The 20,087-nt window shown below is 42.1% G+C and overlaps 1 pseudogene; it reads left to right on the plus strand.

The window, feature by feature from the left end:
- LOC111960952 (GRAM domain-containing protein 4-like) overlaps positions 1-18,902 on the plus strand; it is a 47,448-nt pseudogene extending 28,546 nt beyond the window's left edge.
- The last annotated feature ends 1,185 nt before the right edge of the window (positions 18,903-20,087 follow it).

Here is a 20,087-nt window from a genome sequence, read left to right on the forward strand (position 1 = left end):
CCCACAACATGATGCTGCCACTCCCGTGCTTCACGGGTTGGGATGGTGTTCTTCGGCTTGTGAGCCTCCCCTATTTCCTCCAAACTATGATGGGCATTATGGCCAAACAGTTCTATTTTTGTTTAATCAGACCAGAGGACATTTCCCAAAAAGTACGATCTTTGTCCCATGTGCAGTTGCAAACCAATCTGGCTTTTTTTATGGCGGTTATGGAGCAGTGGCTTCTTCCTTGCTGAGCGGCCTTTCAGGTAATGTCGAAATAGGACTCGTTTTATGTGGATATAGATACTTTTTGTACCGGTTTCCTCCAGCATCTTCACAAGGTCCTTTGCTGTTGTTCTGGAAGATTTGCACTTTTCGCATCAAGTACGTTCATCTCTAGGAGACAGAATGCGTCTCCTTCCTGAGCGGTATGACGGCGTGCTATGTCCCATGGTGTTTATACTTGCGTAGTATTGTTTCTACAGATGAACGTGGTACCTTCAGGCGTTTGAAAATTGATCCCAAGGATGAACCAGACTGTGGGAGGTCTACAATGATTTTTCCTAAGGTCTTGGCTGATTATTTTTGCTTTCCCATGATGTCAAGCAAAGAGGCACTGTGTTTGAAGGTAGGCCTTGAAATACATCCAAAGGTACACCTCCAATTGACACAAATATGTCAATTAGCCTATCAGAAGCTTTTAAAGCCATGACATCATTTCCTGGAATTTCCAAGCTGTTTAAAGGCACAGTCAACTTAGTGTATGTAAACTTCTGACCACTGGAAATGTGATACAGTGAAACAATGGTCTGTAAACATTTAATGAAAAAATTACAAGTGTCATGCACAAAGTAGATATCCTAACCGACTTGCCAAAAACTATAGTTGTGTTAACAAGAAAATTGTGGAGTGGTTGAAAACTAGTTTTAATGACTCCAACCTAAGTGTATGTAAACTTCTGAGTTCAACAGTGTGTATATATATATATATATATATATATGTGTGTGTATATGTATGTATATATATATATAATTAATCCGTGTGTGTGTTGCGCATGGTGTTATTCAACCCTGTTCATGTGGGTGCATCCTGAGTTTACTCGGAAGCTTTACGTTGGTCTATGGGTGGCCTTGATCTGCTCCTGTCTCATCCCCTACAAGCTCATGGGCTTTATGATTGGTAAGTACAATATGTAAATTGTACCCTGGACTGACCTAAGGTCAGCATAGGGGTCACTACCTGCTACACCTACTCAGTGAGAGCCCCAAGCATTGAGATGAGAAAAAGACTGATATATACCAGATGTGGAAAGAGACTCTTGAGCTTCCCTCATGCCTTTCTGCATGTCTCCTCTTCAGGGCTGTATGCGGGGATCAAGTTCTTCATCATCGACTTCATGTTTAGGAGCTGTCCCAAGCTAAGGGACAAGTATGACACGCCCCACATCATCTGGACCAACCTGCCCACTGACCCCCAGCTGAAGGAGCRCGGGGGCGCGGCATTGTCCAGACGGGTACGTCTCAAACTCTACACATACTATTGTATATAATGTGTTTGTGTGTCTGTATATGTGCAAGTCTTTTGTGCCTACAGTGGATTYGGAAAGTATTAACTTCCCTTTTTCCACATKTTGTTACGTTAAAGCCTTATATTCTAAAATGTATTAAMWCGTTTTTCCCCCTCATCMATCTATACACAATACCYCATAATGACAAAGCAAAACCAGGTTTWTAGAAAATGAAAATATGACATGTACATAAGTATTCAGACCCTTTACTCAGTACTTTGTTGAAGCACCCTTGGCAGTGATTACAGYCTCGAGTCTTCTTGGGTATGACGCTACAAGCTTGGCACAGCTATATTTGGGGAGCTKCTCCTATTCTTCTCTGCAGATCCTCTCAAGCTCTGTCAGGTTGGATGGTGAGCTTCGCTGCACAGCTATTTTCAGGTCTCTGCAGAGATGTTCGATCGGGTTCAAGTCCGGGCTCTGGCTGGTCCACTCAAGGACATTCAGAGACTTGTCCCGAAGCCACTCCTGCTTTGTCTTGGCTGTGTCCTGAGCGCTCTGGAGCAGGTTTTCATCATGGATCTCTCTGTACTTTGCTCCGTTCATCATTCCCTCGATGCTTAGTTCAATCTTGCTTTCATCAGACCACATAATCTTGTTTCTCATGGTCTGAGAGTCTTTAGGTGCATTTTGGCAAACTCCAAGCAGTCTGTCATGTGCCATTTACTGAGGAGTGGCTTCCGTCTGGCCACTCTACCATAAAGGCCTGATTGGTGGAGTGCTGCAGAGATGGTTGTCCTCTGGAATGTTCTTCAAACTCTGGAGCTCTATCAGTCACCATCGGGTTTGTGGCCACCTCCCTGACCAAGGCCCTTCTCCCCCTATTGCTCAGTTTGGCYGGGCGGCCAGCTCTAGGAAGAGTCTTGGTGGTCCATTTAAGAATGATGGAGGCCACTGTGTTCTTGGTGACCTTCAATGCTGCAGAAATKTTGTTGTACCTTTCCCCAGATCGGTGCCTCGACACAATCCTGTCTCGGAGCTCTACAGACAATTCCTTGGACCTYATGACTTGGTTTTTGCTCTGACATGCACTGTCAACTGTGGGACCTTATATAGACAGGTGTGTGTGCGTTTCCAAATCATGTCCAATCAATTACATTTTCCACAGTTAGACTTCTCAAGGATGATCAATGGAAACAGGATGCACCTGATCTCATTTCTGAGTCTCTTAGCAAAGGATCTGAATACTTATTGTACATAATGTGTCTCAGTTTATTCTATTTTTATATATTAGAAAACATTTCTAAACTTTTTTGTTACTTTGTCATTACGGGGTATTGTGTGTAGATTGATGAGGAAAAACATGAATTGAATCAATTTTAGAATAAGCCTGTAACGTAAACAAATGTGGAAAAGGTCAAGGGGTCTGAATACTTTCCGAAGGCACTGAAGGTACATGTACACACACATGACATATTGATGTGTGTCATTGTCACAGTTCATCCCTACTAATGTTGGTGGTCACAGCAGCTGGGACTGTGGGAATCCTTATGTTTGTGTCTGATCACCTGAGTTCTCTGTTGTTTTTCCTCTCTCAGCTCTCTGGGTGTGAAAAGGTAGGGCTCCCTAGCGTGCACTTTGGTTGGAGAGTGTCTGTGTTTGCGCCACCATCGTGTATGTGTCATTAGAGATAAGCTGCATTCCAAAAATGACCCCTTGACCCTTTGGATATCAGCAGTAGAGCAATGCTAACAGTGTCTATGTGAAGGATCAAAATGTGCCTTGTCTTTTTAAATATGTGCATCTACCACAGTGCTGTTGAAAGTGTTATTTTCCATGTGGCACCAAAGTAGAGATTACCATAATGGTGTTTTGAATGTTAATTTTGTATCCATTCTGATAGACGCGATCAGAAGGAACCCTATATTCAAGGTAGTGCTATGTGTGTTGAGGAAGTAACTGGAAGCTAAAAACTGCTCACTGGTTCTTTTGAAAGATAGTGATTTGTTAATAGTATTTGTAGTTTGTGCAAAAGTGTGATTGCATTAGAGTAATGTCTATCATAATATCATACCGGGAACTACTCTTCCATAAAATCCCATGCAATTATTTAAGGTTGTTTGTATAATGTTCTAATAGTTAGCAATACTTATCAGTGTGTTCGGGCCAGTTTGTGTTTTCTAGAGAGAATTCCTGCCAATGGTCAGCAAAAACAAATTAAAGTCAAATCAAATAAATAATAATAAATAAAGGAATAAAATAAATAAGAATGGAGCTATATACAGGGAGCACCAGGTCAATGTGCTGAGGTACGAGGTATCATGAACGCAGGGTAAAGTGACTAGGCATCACGATAGATAATAATAAGGTATTTGAGGTAGATATGGACATTAAGGGGCAGTGTAAAGTGACTAGGCATCAGGATAGATAATAATAAGAGTAAAATAAAGAACAGAGTAGCAGCAGCAAATTATGAGTTTCAAATTGTGTGTGTGTGTTGTGAATGGGACTGTTAGTGTTGTGTGTGTGTGTGTGTATAGTCTAGTGAGTGTGCGTAGGGTCCGTGCAAGATGGAGTCAGTGCAGATAGTTTGGGTACCATTAATTTACTATTTAGCAGTCTGGCTATTTAGCAGTCTTACGGCTTGGGGGTAGAAGCTGTCTCGGCGCCTGTTTGTCCTGGAGCCGATGCTCTGGTACTGTTTGCTAGGAAGTAGCAGAGTGAACAKTCTATGGATTCAGTGGCTGGAGTCTTTGGCAATTTTTCAGGCCTTCCTCTGATACAGCCTGATACTGTTAGAGGTCCTGGATTGCAGGGACCTCGGCCCCATCACCCTCTCTCCACACCACCCTCTGTAGCGCTATGCTAAAGATGGTGGTGTTTCTGCGGTCAAGGGCGGTGCATTTGGTATACCAAGCGGGGAAGCAGCCAGTCAAGATGCTCTCGATGGTGCAGCTGTATAACTTTTTGAGGAGCCTAGGGCCCATGCCAAATCTTTTCTGCCTCCTGAGGGGGGAAAAGGCCCTGCTGTGCACTCTTCACAACTGTGCAGGTGTGTGTGGAACATGTTAAGTCCTTAGTGATGTGGACGCCAAGGAACTTGAAGCTCTCGACCCGCTCCACAACAGCCCTATCGATGTGGATAGGGGCCTGCTCTCCCCTCTTTCTCCTATAGTCCATGATCAGCTCCTTGGTTTTACTAATGTTGAGGGAGAAGTTGTTGCCCTGGCATCACACTGTTAAGTCTCTGACCTCCTCCCTGTAGGTTGACTCATCACCTACCACCATCGTGTCGTTAGCAAACTTGATGATGGTGTTGTAGTCATGCGTGGCCACACAGTCATAGGTGAACAGGGAGTACAGGAGGGGACTAAGTACACACCTCTGAGGGGCCCCCGTGTTGAGGGTTAGCAAACTTGATGATGGTGTTGGAGTCATGTGTGGCTACGCAGTCATGGGTGAACAGGGAGTATAGGAGGGGACTAAGTACACACCCCTGAGGGGCCCCCGTGTTGAGGGTTAGCAAACTTGATGATGGTGTTGGAGTCGTGTGGCTACGCAGTCATGGGTGAACAGGGAGTATAGGAGGGGACTAAGTACACACCCCTGAGGGGCCCCCGTGTTGAGGGCCTGCGTGGTGGAGGTGTTGTTGCCTACCCTTGCCACCTGGGGCCGGTCCGTCAGGATGTCCAGGATCCAGTTGCAGAGGGAGGGGTTCAGTCCCAGGGTCCCTGGCTTAGAGGGGACTATGGTGTTGAACGCTGAGCTGTAGTCTATGAACAGCATTCTCACATAGTTATTTCCCCTCTTGTCCAGGTGGGAGAGGGCAGTGTGAAGTGCAATTGAGATTGCATCATCTGTGGATCTGTTGGGGAAGTAGGCGAATTAGAGGGGGTCTGGGATAATGGTGTTGATGTGTGTCTTGACCAGCCTTTCAAAGCACTTTATAATTACAGATGTGAGTGCTACAGGGCAATAGTCATTTACGCAGGTTAGTTTGGAGCTCTTGGGAAACATGGACAATGGTGGTCAGCTTGAAACATGTTGGGATAACAGACTGGGACAAGGAGTGATTGAAAATGTCTGTGAAGACACTTGCCAGTTGGTCTGTGCATGCTTTGAGAAAACCTGTCCAGTCATTTTTCATGTTTCATTCTTTAGAATGAAAGGTTGTTATATACAGTACAGGGCATGAGTCCATTGCGTCATGCTTTGCATGAGACACACCATAAACCTATCATTCACATCCCCATAAGCAATGTATCCAATGCTCTCCACTAGTACCCCAGCCAATATGCACTGCTAACCAAAAAACTGTGTACGCTTTGAGTCACCTGCAGTGAAGTTTTCTGAGTGATGCTGATGACCAAGTCAAGCCACTGGTTTGAGAGAGCCTGCTATAATACACATACGCTGCTTAGGTCTAGCCAATTCCCTTCCCACACTCCTAGTCTAAAATGCTGACCTCTCTCCTCCATCCTTCCTTGTATCCTACCATTCTTATCCCCGCTCTCTGTTTCTCTTTAGATCCATCCGACGGTAGCTCATGGCAGTCTAGGAACAGCCTTACCATGTGGTATCAGTCTAGAGGAACAGACTGGCAGGGCCTACAATACTAAGAAGGGGGCTTTCCACGAGGTCTTCAATCTTTCCGGGGATGAGCGCCCCCTAGCAGGTTGGTAGAGCACTACATGATAATTCTCAGGAGCGACAGCTGACTATTTGTGCCTGGATCACCACCTCACCCTTTTCCATGTTGACCTATTTCCATAGTTTTTGTTGAGGAATTTAGTGTTTATCGATTGTGTTATGTTGGTGCAGTGCAAGCAGTGAAACCATGAGTATTGACTGTGTTTGTTGGCAGTGTGCCAGACCTGATATATATATATGTGTGTGTCGACTGGTTTCGTTGGCAGTGTGTGAGAATGGCTGGCGATGCTGCTTGATCAACAGGGACAGGAAGAGTCCCACAGACTACATCCGTAATGGTGTGCTCTTTGTCACTGAAAAGTAAGCCATATACTGCTATTACCTAGCTGTCACATGTAGATATGCATACTGAGTATACCAAACATTAGGAACACCATACCCCGTTCAAAGGCACTTAAAATCTTATCTTACCCATTCACCCTCTGAATTGCGCACATACACAATCAATGTCTCAAGTGTCTCAAGGCTTAAAAATACTTATTTTTTTATTGTGTTTATTTTTATTTAACTAGGCAAGTCAGTTAAGAACAAATTTACAGTTAAGAACAAATTTATTTACAATAACGGCCTAAAAATAAAATAAAAAAATAGGACAAAACACACCACGACAAGAGACACCACAACACTACATGAAGAGAGACCTAAGACAACAGCATAGCATGGCAGAATAGCTTCATTAAAACCCCCTAGAGTCGATGTCCGGGCCCCCGTGGAAATCTAATTAGCATAATACAAAAATCCCCATTAAAATCCTTCAGTTTAAGCTGGAGATGTGTTTTTATGCATTGGATGCATCTCAATCCACTGTGTCCGCCGATGTCGCATGTTCCCATCGGTGGCGAAAGGTGACCGAGCTAGAGCGGTGTTTTTCAGATCATGAGACATCCCTAAAAATCGGTCTTCTCAGAAAATCGTCTGTAGCGTCTGAACGGGTTTGGCCTACAAACTATTATGACCCCTCTATGGCAACATGAGACTCACACGAACATGATGGTGTTCTACAACCCCCACAAGCGTCTTGGGACTCGTCTGAAGGGCTTAGACTGTTATGGGTTAGCTTGTCTCCTGCCTTTCATCTACACTGATTTGAAGTGGATTTAACAAGGAACCATAGCTTTTACCTGGATTCACCTGGTCAGTCTGTCATGGAAAGAACAGGTGTCCTTAATGTTTTGTAAACTTAGTGTATGCATGTGCTCTTGCAGCACCCTGTTGTGTGTTTTGTATTGGTTGGTGTGTTCAGGTGTAATGTGTCCTTCTCTGTGCTTACAAAGTGTTTCCCTCCCCAGTTACCTTTGCTTTGAAGGCTCAAGCTGCAGGTCAAATTCCTCTAGAAAGAACAAAGTCATCAAACTGATTGACATCACTGATATTCAGAAGGTGGGTTTCTCTATTTTCACTTCACCTTCTGTCCAATGTYTAAATTCATTGGTTGAACAAAAATTTGAGTCGGGCGGTATTCRTATTTTCTGTACCATACCGAGGTATACGGTATTACCGAATGTGCACGCAAGGGGTGCTATTTCCAAATTATAAAGGGAACTTTGCAGTAGTTTAGGAATCACAAAGACAGACGTGACTGGACAGGGATGTTAGTGAACTTTGTTTACTAGTGTTTAAATAAAATTTAAAAAATGATTCATGTTTTTTTTTTTTTGAGGCACAAACAATTTAGGCAAGAAGGATCTTGATCCAGGAGGATGCATAGCTGGAGCCCTCTGCTGGATATAATTTATTTGACACATCTTAGATTTCTTAAAGTTATAAGCAGTGGCATAACACACACACCCAAACCCCCCAAAATAAACATGATTTTTTACAGTATTGAAAATCATACAATCAATATTTCGGTATAAACGGTATATCTCCCAAGCCTCCTAAAAATCGACTTCTGCAGTAGAATGTTAAGGTTGTCTGAGTTTATCTGGTGTTTTTGTTTGTCCCACAGTACAAAGTCTTGTCTGTATTACCTGGATCTGGAATGGGAATCTCCATAGCAACACCGTCCACCCAGAAGGTAGGAACACTTATGGACAGTCCATTTTAGGCCATGTTTCTTTTCTCTCTATTTAGGTCTGAGTGTTTTGTCAAATATGTTGTTGAGAAGATTGTTTATTTTTTGTGTTAACTTTTATTTATTCAGGGGAGCCCAATTTAGACCAGGGTCTTCTTTTCAATGGTGCTCTGGGGGCAGAAAAGAAAATATAGAAAACTATAAGAATAACAAGTCCATTACATTAGAACATCACATCCATCATAAACTACTGTAGCTGTTAAAGTAAATCAATCAACAAAATTGTACACCTGGGTGAAGTCGTTTATCATCAGGGTTTTAAAGTGCCCTAGTGGCACCAGGGAATCCAAATGTAATACATTTTGTAAGTGGTTCCAAAAATGTGGAGTGTTACAACTAAAAGCGGATTTACCTAGTCCAGTGGAGACCTAAGGAACCTTGAGTGAACGGATTTGGTATCTCATGTTTTTATACTTTACTTTTTATATATACTTTAACAACAAAGTGAGTTAAGTTGGAAGCTTGTATAGTAGAGCTTTATAAACAAAAAGGAAGTAATTAAGTGATCTACGGGACTTTAATGAGGACCAGCCTACCTCTTGGGACAGGATGCAGTGTTGAGTATTAAAACGGTCACCTATGATCGAGCAAAAGGCTCTATGGTAGAGTGGTGACTGCTGCTATCTGGTAAATGGTATCACCATAGACAAGATCTGTGTCACGTTCCTGACCTGTTTTCTGTTGTTTTGTATGTGTTTAGTCGGTCAGGGCGTGAGTTGGGGTGGGCATTCTATGTTATGTGTTTCTATGTTGGTKAATAGGTGACCTGATATGGTTCTCAATTAGAGGCAGGTGGTTTACGTTTCCTCTGATTGAGAACCATATTAAGGTAGGTTGTTTCACATTGTTTGTTGTGGGTGGTTGTTTCCTCTGTTTGTATGTTCGTACCACACGGGACTGTATCGTTCGTTCGTTTGATTGTAGTCTGTACCTGTTCGTGCGTTCTTCGTAGTATGTAAGTTCTCAAGTCCAGGTCTGTCTACGTCGTTTGTTGTTTTGTAGTTTGTTTAAGAGTTTTTTCGTCTTCGTCTGTTTTGTAAATACATTTCATTATGTCAAACTACCACGCTGCATATTGGTCATCTGATCCTTCTCGCCTCTCCTCGTCTGAGGAGGACGAAGTAGACGTTCGTTACAATCTGGTAGGAAAGTTGACTGAACCCAATCATTGAGCACCATAACAGCTTTTTGACAGGTTTATCAACGCTTAAAATAATCTTCCAAAAAATATCCCCTCCTATTGTCACTGTCTTTCTATCCCCTCACTCTCCCCTTTATTTACCCGTTCTCTCTCAGCCGTTGGTGTTTGGTGCCATGATCCACAGGGACGAGGCCTTTGACGCCATCTTCACACAGTACACGAAGAAAGTGACCATGACCACAGCCACCAACCCTGAGATCTAACATACCAAAATGGCTGCCTTCACCAGGGATGTCCTATACTGACACAGCGAGTTCTCTATGTAGTACACTGCTACTGGCCAATTAGTATATCTGCACATATGTTAAGCTAGTGTCCATGCCAAGGTGGTGGATTCCTCCACCAAGCCACATTAGGTTAGTATGTCAGGATGGTATCCACTTGATCTGAGGCCTGGTCCATCACTATAGAGCCCAAGGTCTTCTTATCCTCTCGTTGATAACCACAACTCCTCATTAGGTCTAACTAAGGAACTACAACTCCTGGACCCGCACACCATCGCTGCCTCCTACTGGTTCGGTCGAGGCTATTGCATCCAGGGAAGTAACCTATAGAGCCTAGAGAGCACCTTGTCTTGATTTGCTGCTGTTCTGTACTCGGGTAATAGCTTTTCAATTCTATCTCTCTTTTTGTTGTCAGTTTTTATTTGTGCACGCGTGCGAGAATGTGTGCTGCTAAAAAGCGTATGTGTGTGTGTGTGGTGGGGGGGTGATCATTTTATGGTCAACACTGTTGTGCTGTTTCAGGAGGAGGCTGGATCTCTTTGCCTATCAGACAGGACTGCCTGGCATTCCCATTTTGTGTATCACACACATTGATGCTCTTTGCTCCACTTAATGCTCTCCTTCAATAGGATGTATTTGGTTTGATATACTGTATATATCATTGGTGGCCTTGCACACTTAACTCACATTTTGTTAAGTGCACCCGAAACCACGTTCATGAAAACCTCAAGCCTTCATGTTCCCAGATAATGAATGTGCTTTAGATATCATTTCTGCAATAGCCTTTAGGTGTAACTGTTTTATTTAGCCTTTTTTCTGAGTATTGTGTGGTGTGTTCAGGTTGTAATGTGTCCTTCTCTGTAGCTTACAAAGTGTTTCCCTCCCCAGTTACCTTTGCTTTGAAGGCTCAAGCTCAGGTCAATTTCCTCTAGAAGAAACAAAGTCATTCAAACTGATTGACATCCACGATATTCAGGAAGGTGGGGTTTCTCTATTTTCAACTTCACCTTTCTTTTCTTCTGTCCAATGTCTAAATTCAACTTGGTTGAACAAAAATTTGAGTCGGGCGGTATTCCATATTTTCTGTACATACCGAGGTATCGGTATTCCGAATGTGCCACGCAAGGGGTGCTAATTTATCCAAATTATAAAGGGAACTTTGCAGTAGTTTTAAGGAATCACAACCACGACAGACCGTGACTGGACAGGGATGTTAAGTGAACTTTGTTTAACTAGTGTTTAATAAATTTAAAAAATAGTTCATCTTTTTTTTTTTTGAGGCCACAAACAATTTAGGCAAGAAAGGATCTTGATCAGGAGGAATGCATAGCTGGAGCCCTCTGCTGGATATAATTTTATTTGACACATCTTAGATTGCACACCCAAACCCCAAAAATAAACATGACATTTTCTACAGTATTTCCACACAGTCATAGGTGAACAGGGAGTACAGGAGGGGACTAAGCACTCATCCCTGAGGGGCCCCCGTGTTGAGGGTTAGCAAACTTGATGATGCTGTTGGAGTCGTGTGGCTACGCAGTCATGGGTGAACAAGGAGTATAGGAGGGGACTAAGTACACACCCCTGAGGGGCCCCCGTGTTGAGGGCCTGCGTGGCGGAGGTGTTGTTGCCTACCCTTACCACCTGGGGCCGGTCCGTCATGATGTCCAGGATCCAGTTGCAGAGGGAGGGGTTCAGTCCCAGGGTCCCTGGCTTGGTGATGAGCTTGGAGGGGACTATGGTGTTGAACACTGAGATGTAGTCTATGAACAGCATTGTCGCGTAGTTATTTCCCCTCTTGTCTAGGTGGGAGATGGCAGTGTGAAGTGCAATTGAGATTGCATCATCTGTGGATCTGTTGGGGAAGTAGGCGAATTAGAGGGGGTCTGGGATGATGGTGTTGTGTGTCTTGACCAGCCTTTCAAAGCACTTTATAATTASAGATGTGAGTGCTACAGGGCGATAGTCATTTACGCAGGTTACTTTGGAGCTCTTGGGAAACATGGACAATGGTGGTCAGCTTGAAACATGTTGGGACAACAGACTGGGACAAGGAGTGATTGAAAATGTCTGTGAAGACACTTGCCAGTTGGTCTGCGCATGCTTTGAGAGAACCTGTCCAGTCATTTTTCATGTTTCATTCTTTAGAATGAAAGGTTGTTATATACAGTACAGGGCATGAGTCCATTGCGTCATGCTTTGCATGAGACACACCATAAACGTATCATTCACATCCCCATAAGCAATGTATCCAATGCTCTCCACTAGTACCCCAGCCAATATGCACTGCTAACCAAAAAACTGTGTACGCTTTGAGTCACCTGCAGTGAAGTTGACTGAGTGATGCTGATGACCAAGTCAAGCCACTGGTTTGAGAGAGCCTGCTATAATACACATACGTTGCTTAGGTCTAGCCAATTCCCTTCCCCACASTCCTAGTCTAAAATGCTGACCTCTCTCCTCCATCCTTCCTTGTATCCTACCATTCTTATCCCCGCTCTCTGTTTCTCTTTAGATCCATCCGACGGTAGCTCATGGCAGTCTAGGAACAGCCTTACCATGTGGTATCAGTCTAGAGGAACAGACTGGCAGGGCCTACAATACTAAGAAGGGGGCTTTCCACGAGGTCTTCAATCTTTCCGGGGATGAGCGCCCCCTAGCAGGTTGGTAGAGCACTACATGATAATTCTCAGGAGCGACAGCTGACTATTTGTGCCTGGATCACCACCTCACCCTTTTCCATGTTGACCTATTTCCATAGTTTTTGTTGAGGAATTTAGTGTTTATCGATTGTGTTATGTTGGTGCAGTGCAAGCAGTGAAACCATGAGTATTGACTGTGTTTGTTGGCAGTGTGCCAGACCTGATATATATATATGTGTGTGTCGACTGGTTTCGTTGGCAGTGTGTGAGAATGGCTGGCGATGCTGCTTGATCAACAGGGACAGGAAGAGTCCCACAGACTACATCCGTAATGGTGTGCTCTTTGTCACTGAAAAGTAAGCCATATACTGCTATTACCTAGCTGTCACATGTAGATATGCATACTGAGTATACCAAACATTAGGAACACCATACCCCGTTCAAAGGCACTTAAAATCTTATCTTACCCATTCACCCTCTGAATTGCGCACATACACAATCAATGTCTCAAGTGTCTCAAGGCTTAAAAATACTTATTTTTTTATTGTGTTTATTTTTATTTAACTAGGCAAGTCAGTTAAGAACAAATTTACAGTTAAGAACAAATTTATTTACAATAACGGCCTAAAAATAAAATAAAAAAATAGGACAAAACACACCACGACAAGAGACACCACAACACTACATGAAGAGAGACCTAAGACAACAGCATAGCATGGCAGAATAGCTTCATTAAAACCCCCTAGAGTCGATGTCCGGGCCCCCGTGGAAATCTAATTAGCATAATACAAAAATCCCCATTAAAATCCTTCAGTTTAAGCTGGAGATGTGTTTTTATGCATTGGATGCATCTCAATCCACTGTGTCCGCCGATGTCGCATGTTCCCATCGGTGGCGAAAGGTGACCGAGCTAGAGCGGTGTTTTTCAGATCATGAGACATCCCTAAAAATCGGTCTTCTCAGAAAATCGTCTGTAGCGTCTGAACGGGTTTGGCCTACAAACTATTATGACCCCTCTATGGCAACATGAGACTCACACGAACATGATGGTGTTCTACAACCCCCACAAGCGTCTTGGGACTCGTCTGAAGGGCTTAGACTGTTATGGGTTAGCTTGTCTCCTGCCTTTCATCTACACTGATTTGAAGTGGATTTAACAAGGAACCATAGCTTTTACCTGGATTCACCTGGTCAGTCTGTCATGGAAAGAACAGGTGTCCTTAATGTTTTGTAAACTTAGTGTATGCATGTGCTCTTGCAGCACCCTGTTGTGTGTTTTGTATTGGTTGGTGTGTTCAGGTGTAATGTGTCCTTCTCTGTGCTTACAAAGTGTTTCCCTCCCCAGTTACCTTTGCTTTGAAGGCTCAAGCTGCAGGTCAAATTCCTCTAGAAAGAACAAAGTCATCAAACTGATTGACATCACTGATATTCAGAAGGTGGGTTTCTCTATTTTCACTTCACCTTCTGTCCAATGTYTAAATTCATTGGTTGAACAAAAATTTGAGTCGGGCGGTATTCRTATTTTCTGTACCATACCGAGGTATACGGTATTACCGAATGTGCACGCAAGGGGTGCTATTTCCAAATTATAAAGGGAACTTTGCAGTAGTTTAGGAATCACAAAGACAGACGTGACTGGACAGGGATGTTAGTGAACTTTGTTTACTAGTGTTTAAATAAAATTTAAAAAATGATTCATGTTTTTTTTTTTTTTTTTGAGGCACAAACAATTTAGGCAAGAAGGATCTTGATCCAGGAGGATGCATAGCTGGAGCCCTCTGCTGGATATAATTTATTTGACACATCTTAGATTGCACACCCAAACCCCCAAAAATAAACATGATTTTCTACAGTATTTAAAATCATACAATCAGTATTTCGGTATAAACGGTATATCGCCCAAGCCTACTAAAAATCGACTTCTGCAGTAGAATGTTAAGGTTGTCTGAGTTTATCTGGTGTTTTTTTTTGTTGTCCCACAGTACAAAGTCTTGTCTGTATTACCTGGATCTGGAATGGGAATCTCCATAGCAACACCGTCCACCCAGAGGGTAGGAACACTTATGGACAGTCCATTTTAGGCCATGTTTCTTTTCTCTCTATTTAGGTCTGAAGTGTTTTGTCAAATATGTTGTTAACAAGTTSAGAAGATTGTTTMTTTTTTGTGTTAAATTTTATTTATTCAGGGGAGCCCAATTTAGACCAGGGTCTTCTTTTCAATGGTGCTCTGGGGGCAGAAAAGAAAATATAGAAAACTATAAGAATATCAAGTCCATTACATTAGAACATCACATCCATCATAAACTACTGTAGCTGTTAAAGTAAATCAATCAACAAAATTGCACACCTGGGTGAAGTCGTTTATCATCAGGGTTTTAAAGTGCCCTAGTGGCACCAGGGAATCCAAATGTAAGTGGTTCCAAAAATGTGGAGTGTTACAACTAAAAGCGGATTTACCTAGTCCAGTGGAGACCCAAGGAACCTTGAGTGAACGGATTTGGTATCTCATGTTTTTATACTTTACTTTTTATATATACTTTAACAACAAAGTGAGGTAAGTTGGAAGCTTGTATAGTAGAGCTTTATAAACAAAAAGGAAGTAATTAAGTGATCTACGGGACTTTAATGAGGACCAGCCTACCTCTTGAGACAGGATGCAGTGTTGAGTATTAAAACGGTCACCTGTGATCGAGCGAAAGGCACTATGGTAGAGTGGTGACTGCTGCTATCTGGTAAATGGTATCACCATAGACAAGATCTGGTAGGAAAGTTGACTGTACAATCTGCTTCCTGCTATTTAGGGAGAGGCAATATGTRTATATATATWAAAAAAWWAAAAGCCCACTTTAAATCTTAGCTTTTTAACTAGCTCATYKGTATGGTTTTTAAACATAAAATCTTTGTCMATTCAAAAGACCAGATATTTATAGGCAGGAACCCAATCATTGAGCTCCATAACAGCTTTTTGACAGGTTTATCWACGCCTAAAATAATCTTCCTAAAAAAATCCCCTCCTATTGTCACTGTYTTTCTATCCCCTCACTCTCCCCTTTATTTACCYGTKCTCTCTCAGCCGTTGGTGTTTGGTGCCATGATCCACAGGGACGAGGCCTTTGACGCCATCTTCACACAGTATACGAAGAAAGTGACCATGACCACAGCCACCAACCCTGAGACCTAACATACCAAAATGGCTGCCTTCACCAGGGATGTCCTATACTGACACAGCGAGTTCTCTATGTAGTACACTGCTACTGGCCAATTAGTATATCTGCACGTATGTTAAGCTAGTGTCCATGCCAAGGTGGTGGATTCCTCCACCAAGCCACATTAGGTTAGTATGTCAGGATGGTATCCACTTGATCTGAGGMCTGGTCCATCACTATAGAGCCCAAGGTCTTCTTATCCTCTCGTTGATAACCACAACTCCTCATTAGGTCTAACTAAGGAACTACAACTCCTGGACCCGCACACCATCGCTGCCTCCTACTGGTTCGGTCGAGGCTATTGCATCCAGGGAAGTAACCTATAGAGCCTAGAGAGCACCTTGTCTTGATTTGCTGCTGTTCTGTACTCGGGTAATAGCTTTTCAATTCTATCTCTCTTTTTGTTGTCAGTTTTTATTTGTGCACGCGTGCGAGAATGTGTGCTGCTAAAAAGCGTATGTGTGTGTGTGTGGTGGGGGGGTGATCATTTTATGGTCAACACTGTTGTGCTGTTTCAGGAGGAGGCTGGATCTCTTTGCCTATCAGACAGGACTGCCTGGCATTCCCATTTTGTGTATCACACACATTGATGCTCTTTGCTCCACTTAATGCTCTCCTTCAATAGGATGTATTTGGTTTGATATACTGTATATATCATTGGTGGCCTTGCACACTTAACTCACATTTTGTTAAGTGCACCCGAAACCACGTTCATGAAAACCTCAAGCCTTCATGTTCCCAGATAATGAATGTGCTTTAGATATCATTTCTGCAATAGCCTTTAGGTGTAACTGTTTTATTTAGCCTTTTTTCTGAGAGTGGAGTGGAGGGACGGAACGGGAATCATTTAATGATGGGCAGCCAAAAGTCAAAAGCCTGAAGTTATTGTAGTCGATATCTTTCTCACACACATTGTTGTCTTGGCAAAGAAAAGGTATGGATKTACATGTCCATGTTAAGGAGTCATGATGCATTCATAAGCACCGCATAAACATGACCTAATGTCAACACCGTCTTTCTGAAGCCTCAGAGTATAATATGTAGAACAATATGTGATTTGTAATATGTGACATTCCACATAACTAATTGGATCAGTAAAAACGATAACTTATGTAGGTTTTGTGGAATGTTTATGAATGTACTSTAAGTACTTTATGGGACAGATTACATGTAAAGCAATTAAAAAAAAATCTATCTCCAAAAAAGCAGGAGCCTTTTCTACACTGCCTTGTTCAACCAGTCTCAATGAAGCCTTATCTAATTCTCTCACAGATTTAGGCCAGGATTCAAACCAATGCAGCACTGCACTTTCTACTGATTCTGACGTGTAACTTCAGGTAAATTGCCATTGGATCACGAAACCACATGTTCTTAAAAGTTGAGTGCAGTGCAGTGCAATGCCAGTTATTTGTGTCAGTTTGAATCCCGGACAAAAACTTTGGCAATAAAGTTTTCTTTTGGGTTTTGACAGCAAACGGGAATGGGGTTTATAGTAAAATGCTAGTGACCTTGTCAAGAGGTTTGGACCTCTTGGTGTAATGGTTAAGGTGTTGGCTTGAAGGTCGCTGGACCTGGCTTTGAGTCCCGATCGGGTCTACGCCCTGAATTCGCTACATTGGTGTCAGAAGTGGGATGGTGTCTGTGAGGTCATCGGAGAGGCGTGTACACCTGAGGGACTTGGTATAGAGAAAGTAGGGGGGGGGGGGGCACTCTCCCGAAGGAAGGGGGTAATGTAGCATCATTAACCCAACACCTAGCGACCTTGTCAAGATGTTCAGAGCTCTTGGCGTAACGGTTAAGGTGTTGGCTACAATATGTTCTAGTTGAGCACATGCTAGGGAGGCTAACTGGACATTTGCTTGATGCCTTTTAGTCTACACYAAGTAACTTAGGTATCTCACTCTCCAAGCCCCTCGAAAAAGTTAGATATACTTAAGAAGCACAGTATGTACTGTATGTATGCCAAAATGTTTTCTTCATTTCACTGCTTGTCATTTAGTTCTTTCACCCTATATCTGTAATGTTTACAGATGTTAGGTTCTAAACTCCACTGCTTTAAGTCAGTTTGATTCCTTGTAAGACTATGAGGTCATGAAGACTGACCGGTACGTCTTGTGATGGAGCACTTCTGAATGCTGATAAACCTGARTGGTCACATCTCAGCCAATCAAAAACTTCACCTGGGTTTAGCCACACTCTTTGCAAGTGGATGGTGAATTGAAAGGTGTCAATTCGTGGAGTCATGTTGCTTCCAAATCTGTTTGAATCAGCACTGTCTGAACAATGTCAATTTATGGCATGGCCGTCAACTTGAAGATGGAAAGTAATCATTATAGTACCGTGTGTGTCCCAAACCATCGAAGGTGTCGTAAAAAAAATAGCCTCGCTAATCGATCATGCCCTTGTTGATCGATCATCCTTTTCGTCGCTTGCAAATTCCCAGTATGATGGCAATGGCTTCAAAGCCCACCCAGTCAGTTTGTTTGTGTTTGCAGCCTGAATCAAAATGGACAAAAACAAAACATTTTCTCTCACCCATCTACACACAATACCCCATAAATGACAAAGTGATAACATGTTTTTAGAAATGTTGCAAATGTATTAAAATACAGTAAATACAGAAATATCTCATTCATAAGTATCTCACACCCCTGAGTCAAGACTTTGTAGAAGCAATTTTGCAGAGTTATAGCTGTAGTCTTTCTGGGGTCTATAAGTCTATAAGCGCTTTCCACACCCTTGTTTGTGCAACAGTTGGCAATTTTTTTTGTTTTTTGTTTTACCTATCTACCATAAGTGCCCTTTGCGAGGCATTGGAAAACCTCCCAGGTCTGATGTCGAATCTGTATTTGAATATTCACTGCTCGAATGAGGGACCTTAGGCTTGCCATAACAAAGGGCTTGAATACTTATTGACCCAAGACATTTCAGCTTTTTCATTTTTTTATTAATTTGTAAAATGTCTAAAACTTTGACATTATGGAGTTGTTGTGTGTAGCAGTGACAAAGACAGTGTGTCCTTTTTAAATTCAGGCTGTAACACAACAAAATGTGGAAAAAGTCTAGGGGTGTGAATACTTTCTGAAGGCACTGTATTTCTTTTAAATCAAAGTACTTGTTTGCTAATTCATTTTTCATAATAACTTCCCAATCGATATGTAACTGTTTAGGAACGATAACCAGTTACAGTAGGTGTGAATACTTCTTTGTAATCTGCGGTGTCACTGCCTTCCCAAAAAATTGTACATATGAAATTTTGTAATGAACACATTTTAAATCCCTGTAAGTTTTAAAGAAAATTGTTTTATTGTAAATGTTATGAACATTTTCACTTAAGTAAACACATTTTAAAGTAATGATTGTTGGCCGTTTTTCTTTCAAGCATCTCAGTAACTTTATCACTTTATTTCTTTATCCCTGTAATCTGGGATTATCCTTGATGAAGGTGGGCATACACTGGAAAGGTTTGGAACGCACTGGGATAGAAGACGCGGCAAATATGATTTTGTTTCTGGTGTGAATGGATCCTTTGGAGAGACATTGGCTTTGAATGCTCAGAGTGCAAGAGCTTTGTACTAACTTGTGATTGCTCAGTCGTAACAAGCATGGTGTAGGTTGAAATTGCCGCTAGATGCTGATCTTGGGTCAGTTTTGCATATCCCCCACTAATGGTTAAGGTTAGGATTGGGGAGGGGGAGCTGATGATATAGTGGGTCCTCATTTAAAAGTTTTGTTATGCTTGCGGAATGGTATGGTACATTGGAGTGAATGACGTCATAGTATTTTACTATTAGCCATTGTTGCCGTTAATGCTAGTTCACCACCAGAGGGCGTCAGTGTCTTTATGAAGCTTCTTCGTGCTTGCTTAMGTTTCCAAATAATCCTACGGTCCATGTAGGGCAGACGTTTTGATTGCTATACCCTATCCGAAAGAGCATATTCCAAGGTTTTTAATCAACCTAGTTTTGCCCAACAACACAAAATGTTTTACAAATGGTCTCTCTTTCAAAATATAACTTTTCCTAGAATAACTGCAGCTYCATGCCCACTGATGAAAATCAGCAAATACCCATTTGGGGAAAATATCCTTTCTATTGTGTTTTCTTATATTCCATCATATTGTAAAGGGCTGGGGAATRTAAGCATGTGATGTCTGCTAAATTAACACGTTCATTTCATTGACATGCCATGGCCTATAGCACAGATACATAAATCTTAAAACATGCTATTCTGTTATTTTTWWATAAATTGTCTTACTACCCTGTTTTTTTAATTACCTCTCTAAACAAAATATGAATGGATTTCTTTGTGATTGTGTATATTAAACATATTTAGGAAAARTCKGGGGAGAGRTGGGTTCAAGGTTTTTATTGAAAAGACATGAAGCTGTAGGCCTAAGAGTGCTGTTTACTGTAGCTGTCTTAACTTACTTACTGGCATAAAGGCCGACTTCAATATACAGTTCAATATACAGTTTATCAATCAATCATTCAGTCGTGTATGTCATCACACAGCATCCGTGTATTTTTAAATACAATCAA

Source organism: Salvelinus sp. IW2-2015, linkage group LG4q.1:29, assembly GCF_002910315.2.
Source record: "Salvelinus sp. IW2-2015 linkage group LG4q.1:29, ASM291031v2, whole genome shotgun sequence".
Classification (NCBI taxonomy): Eukaryota; Metazoa; Chordata; class Actinopteri; order Salmoniformes; family Salmonidae; genus Salvelinus; species Salvelinus sp. IW2-2015.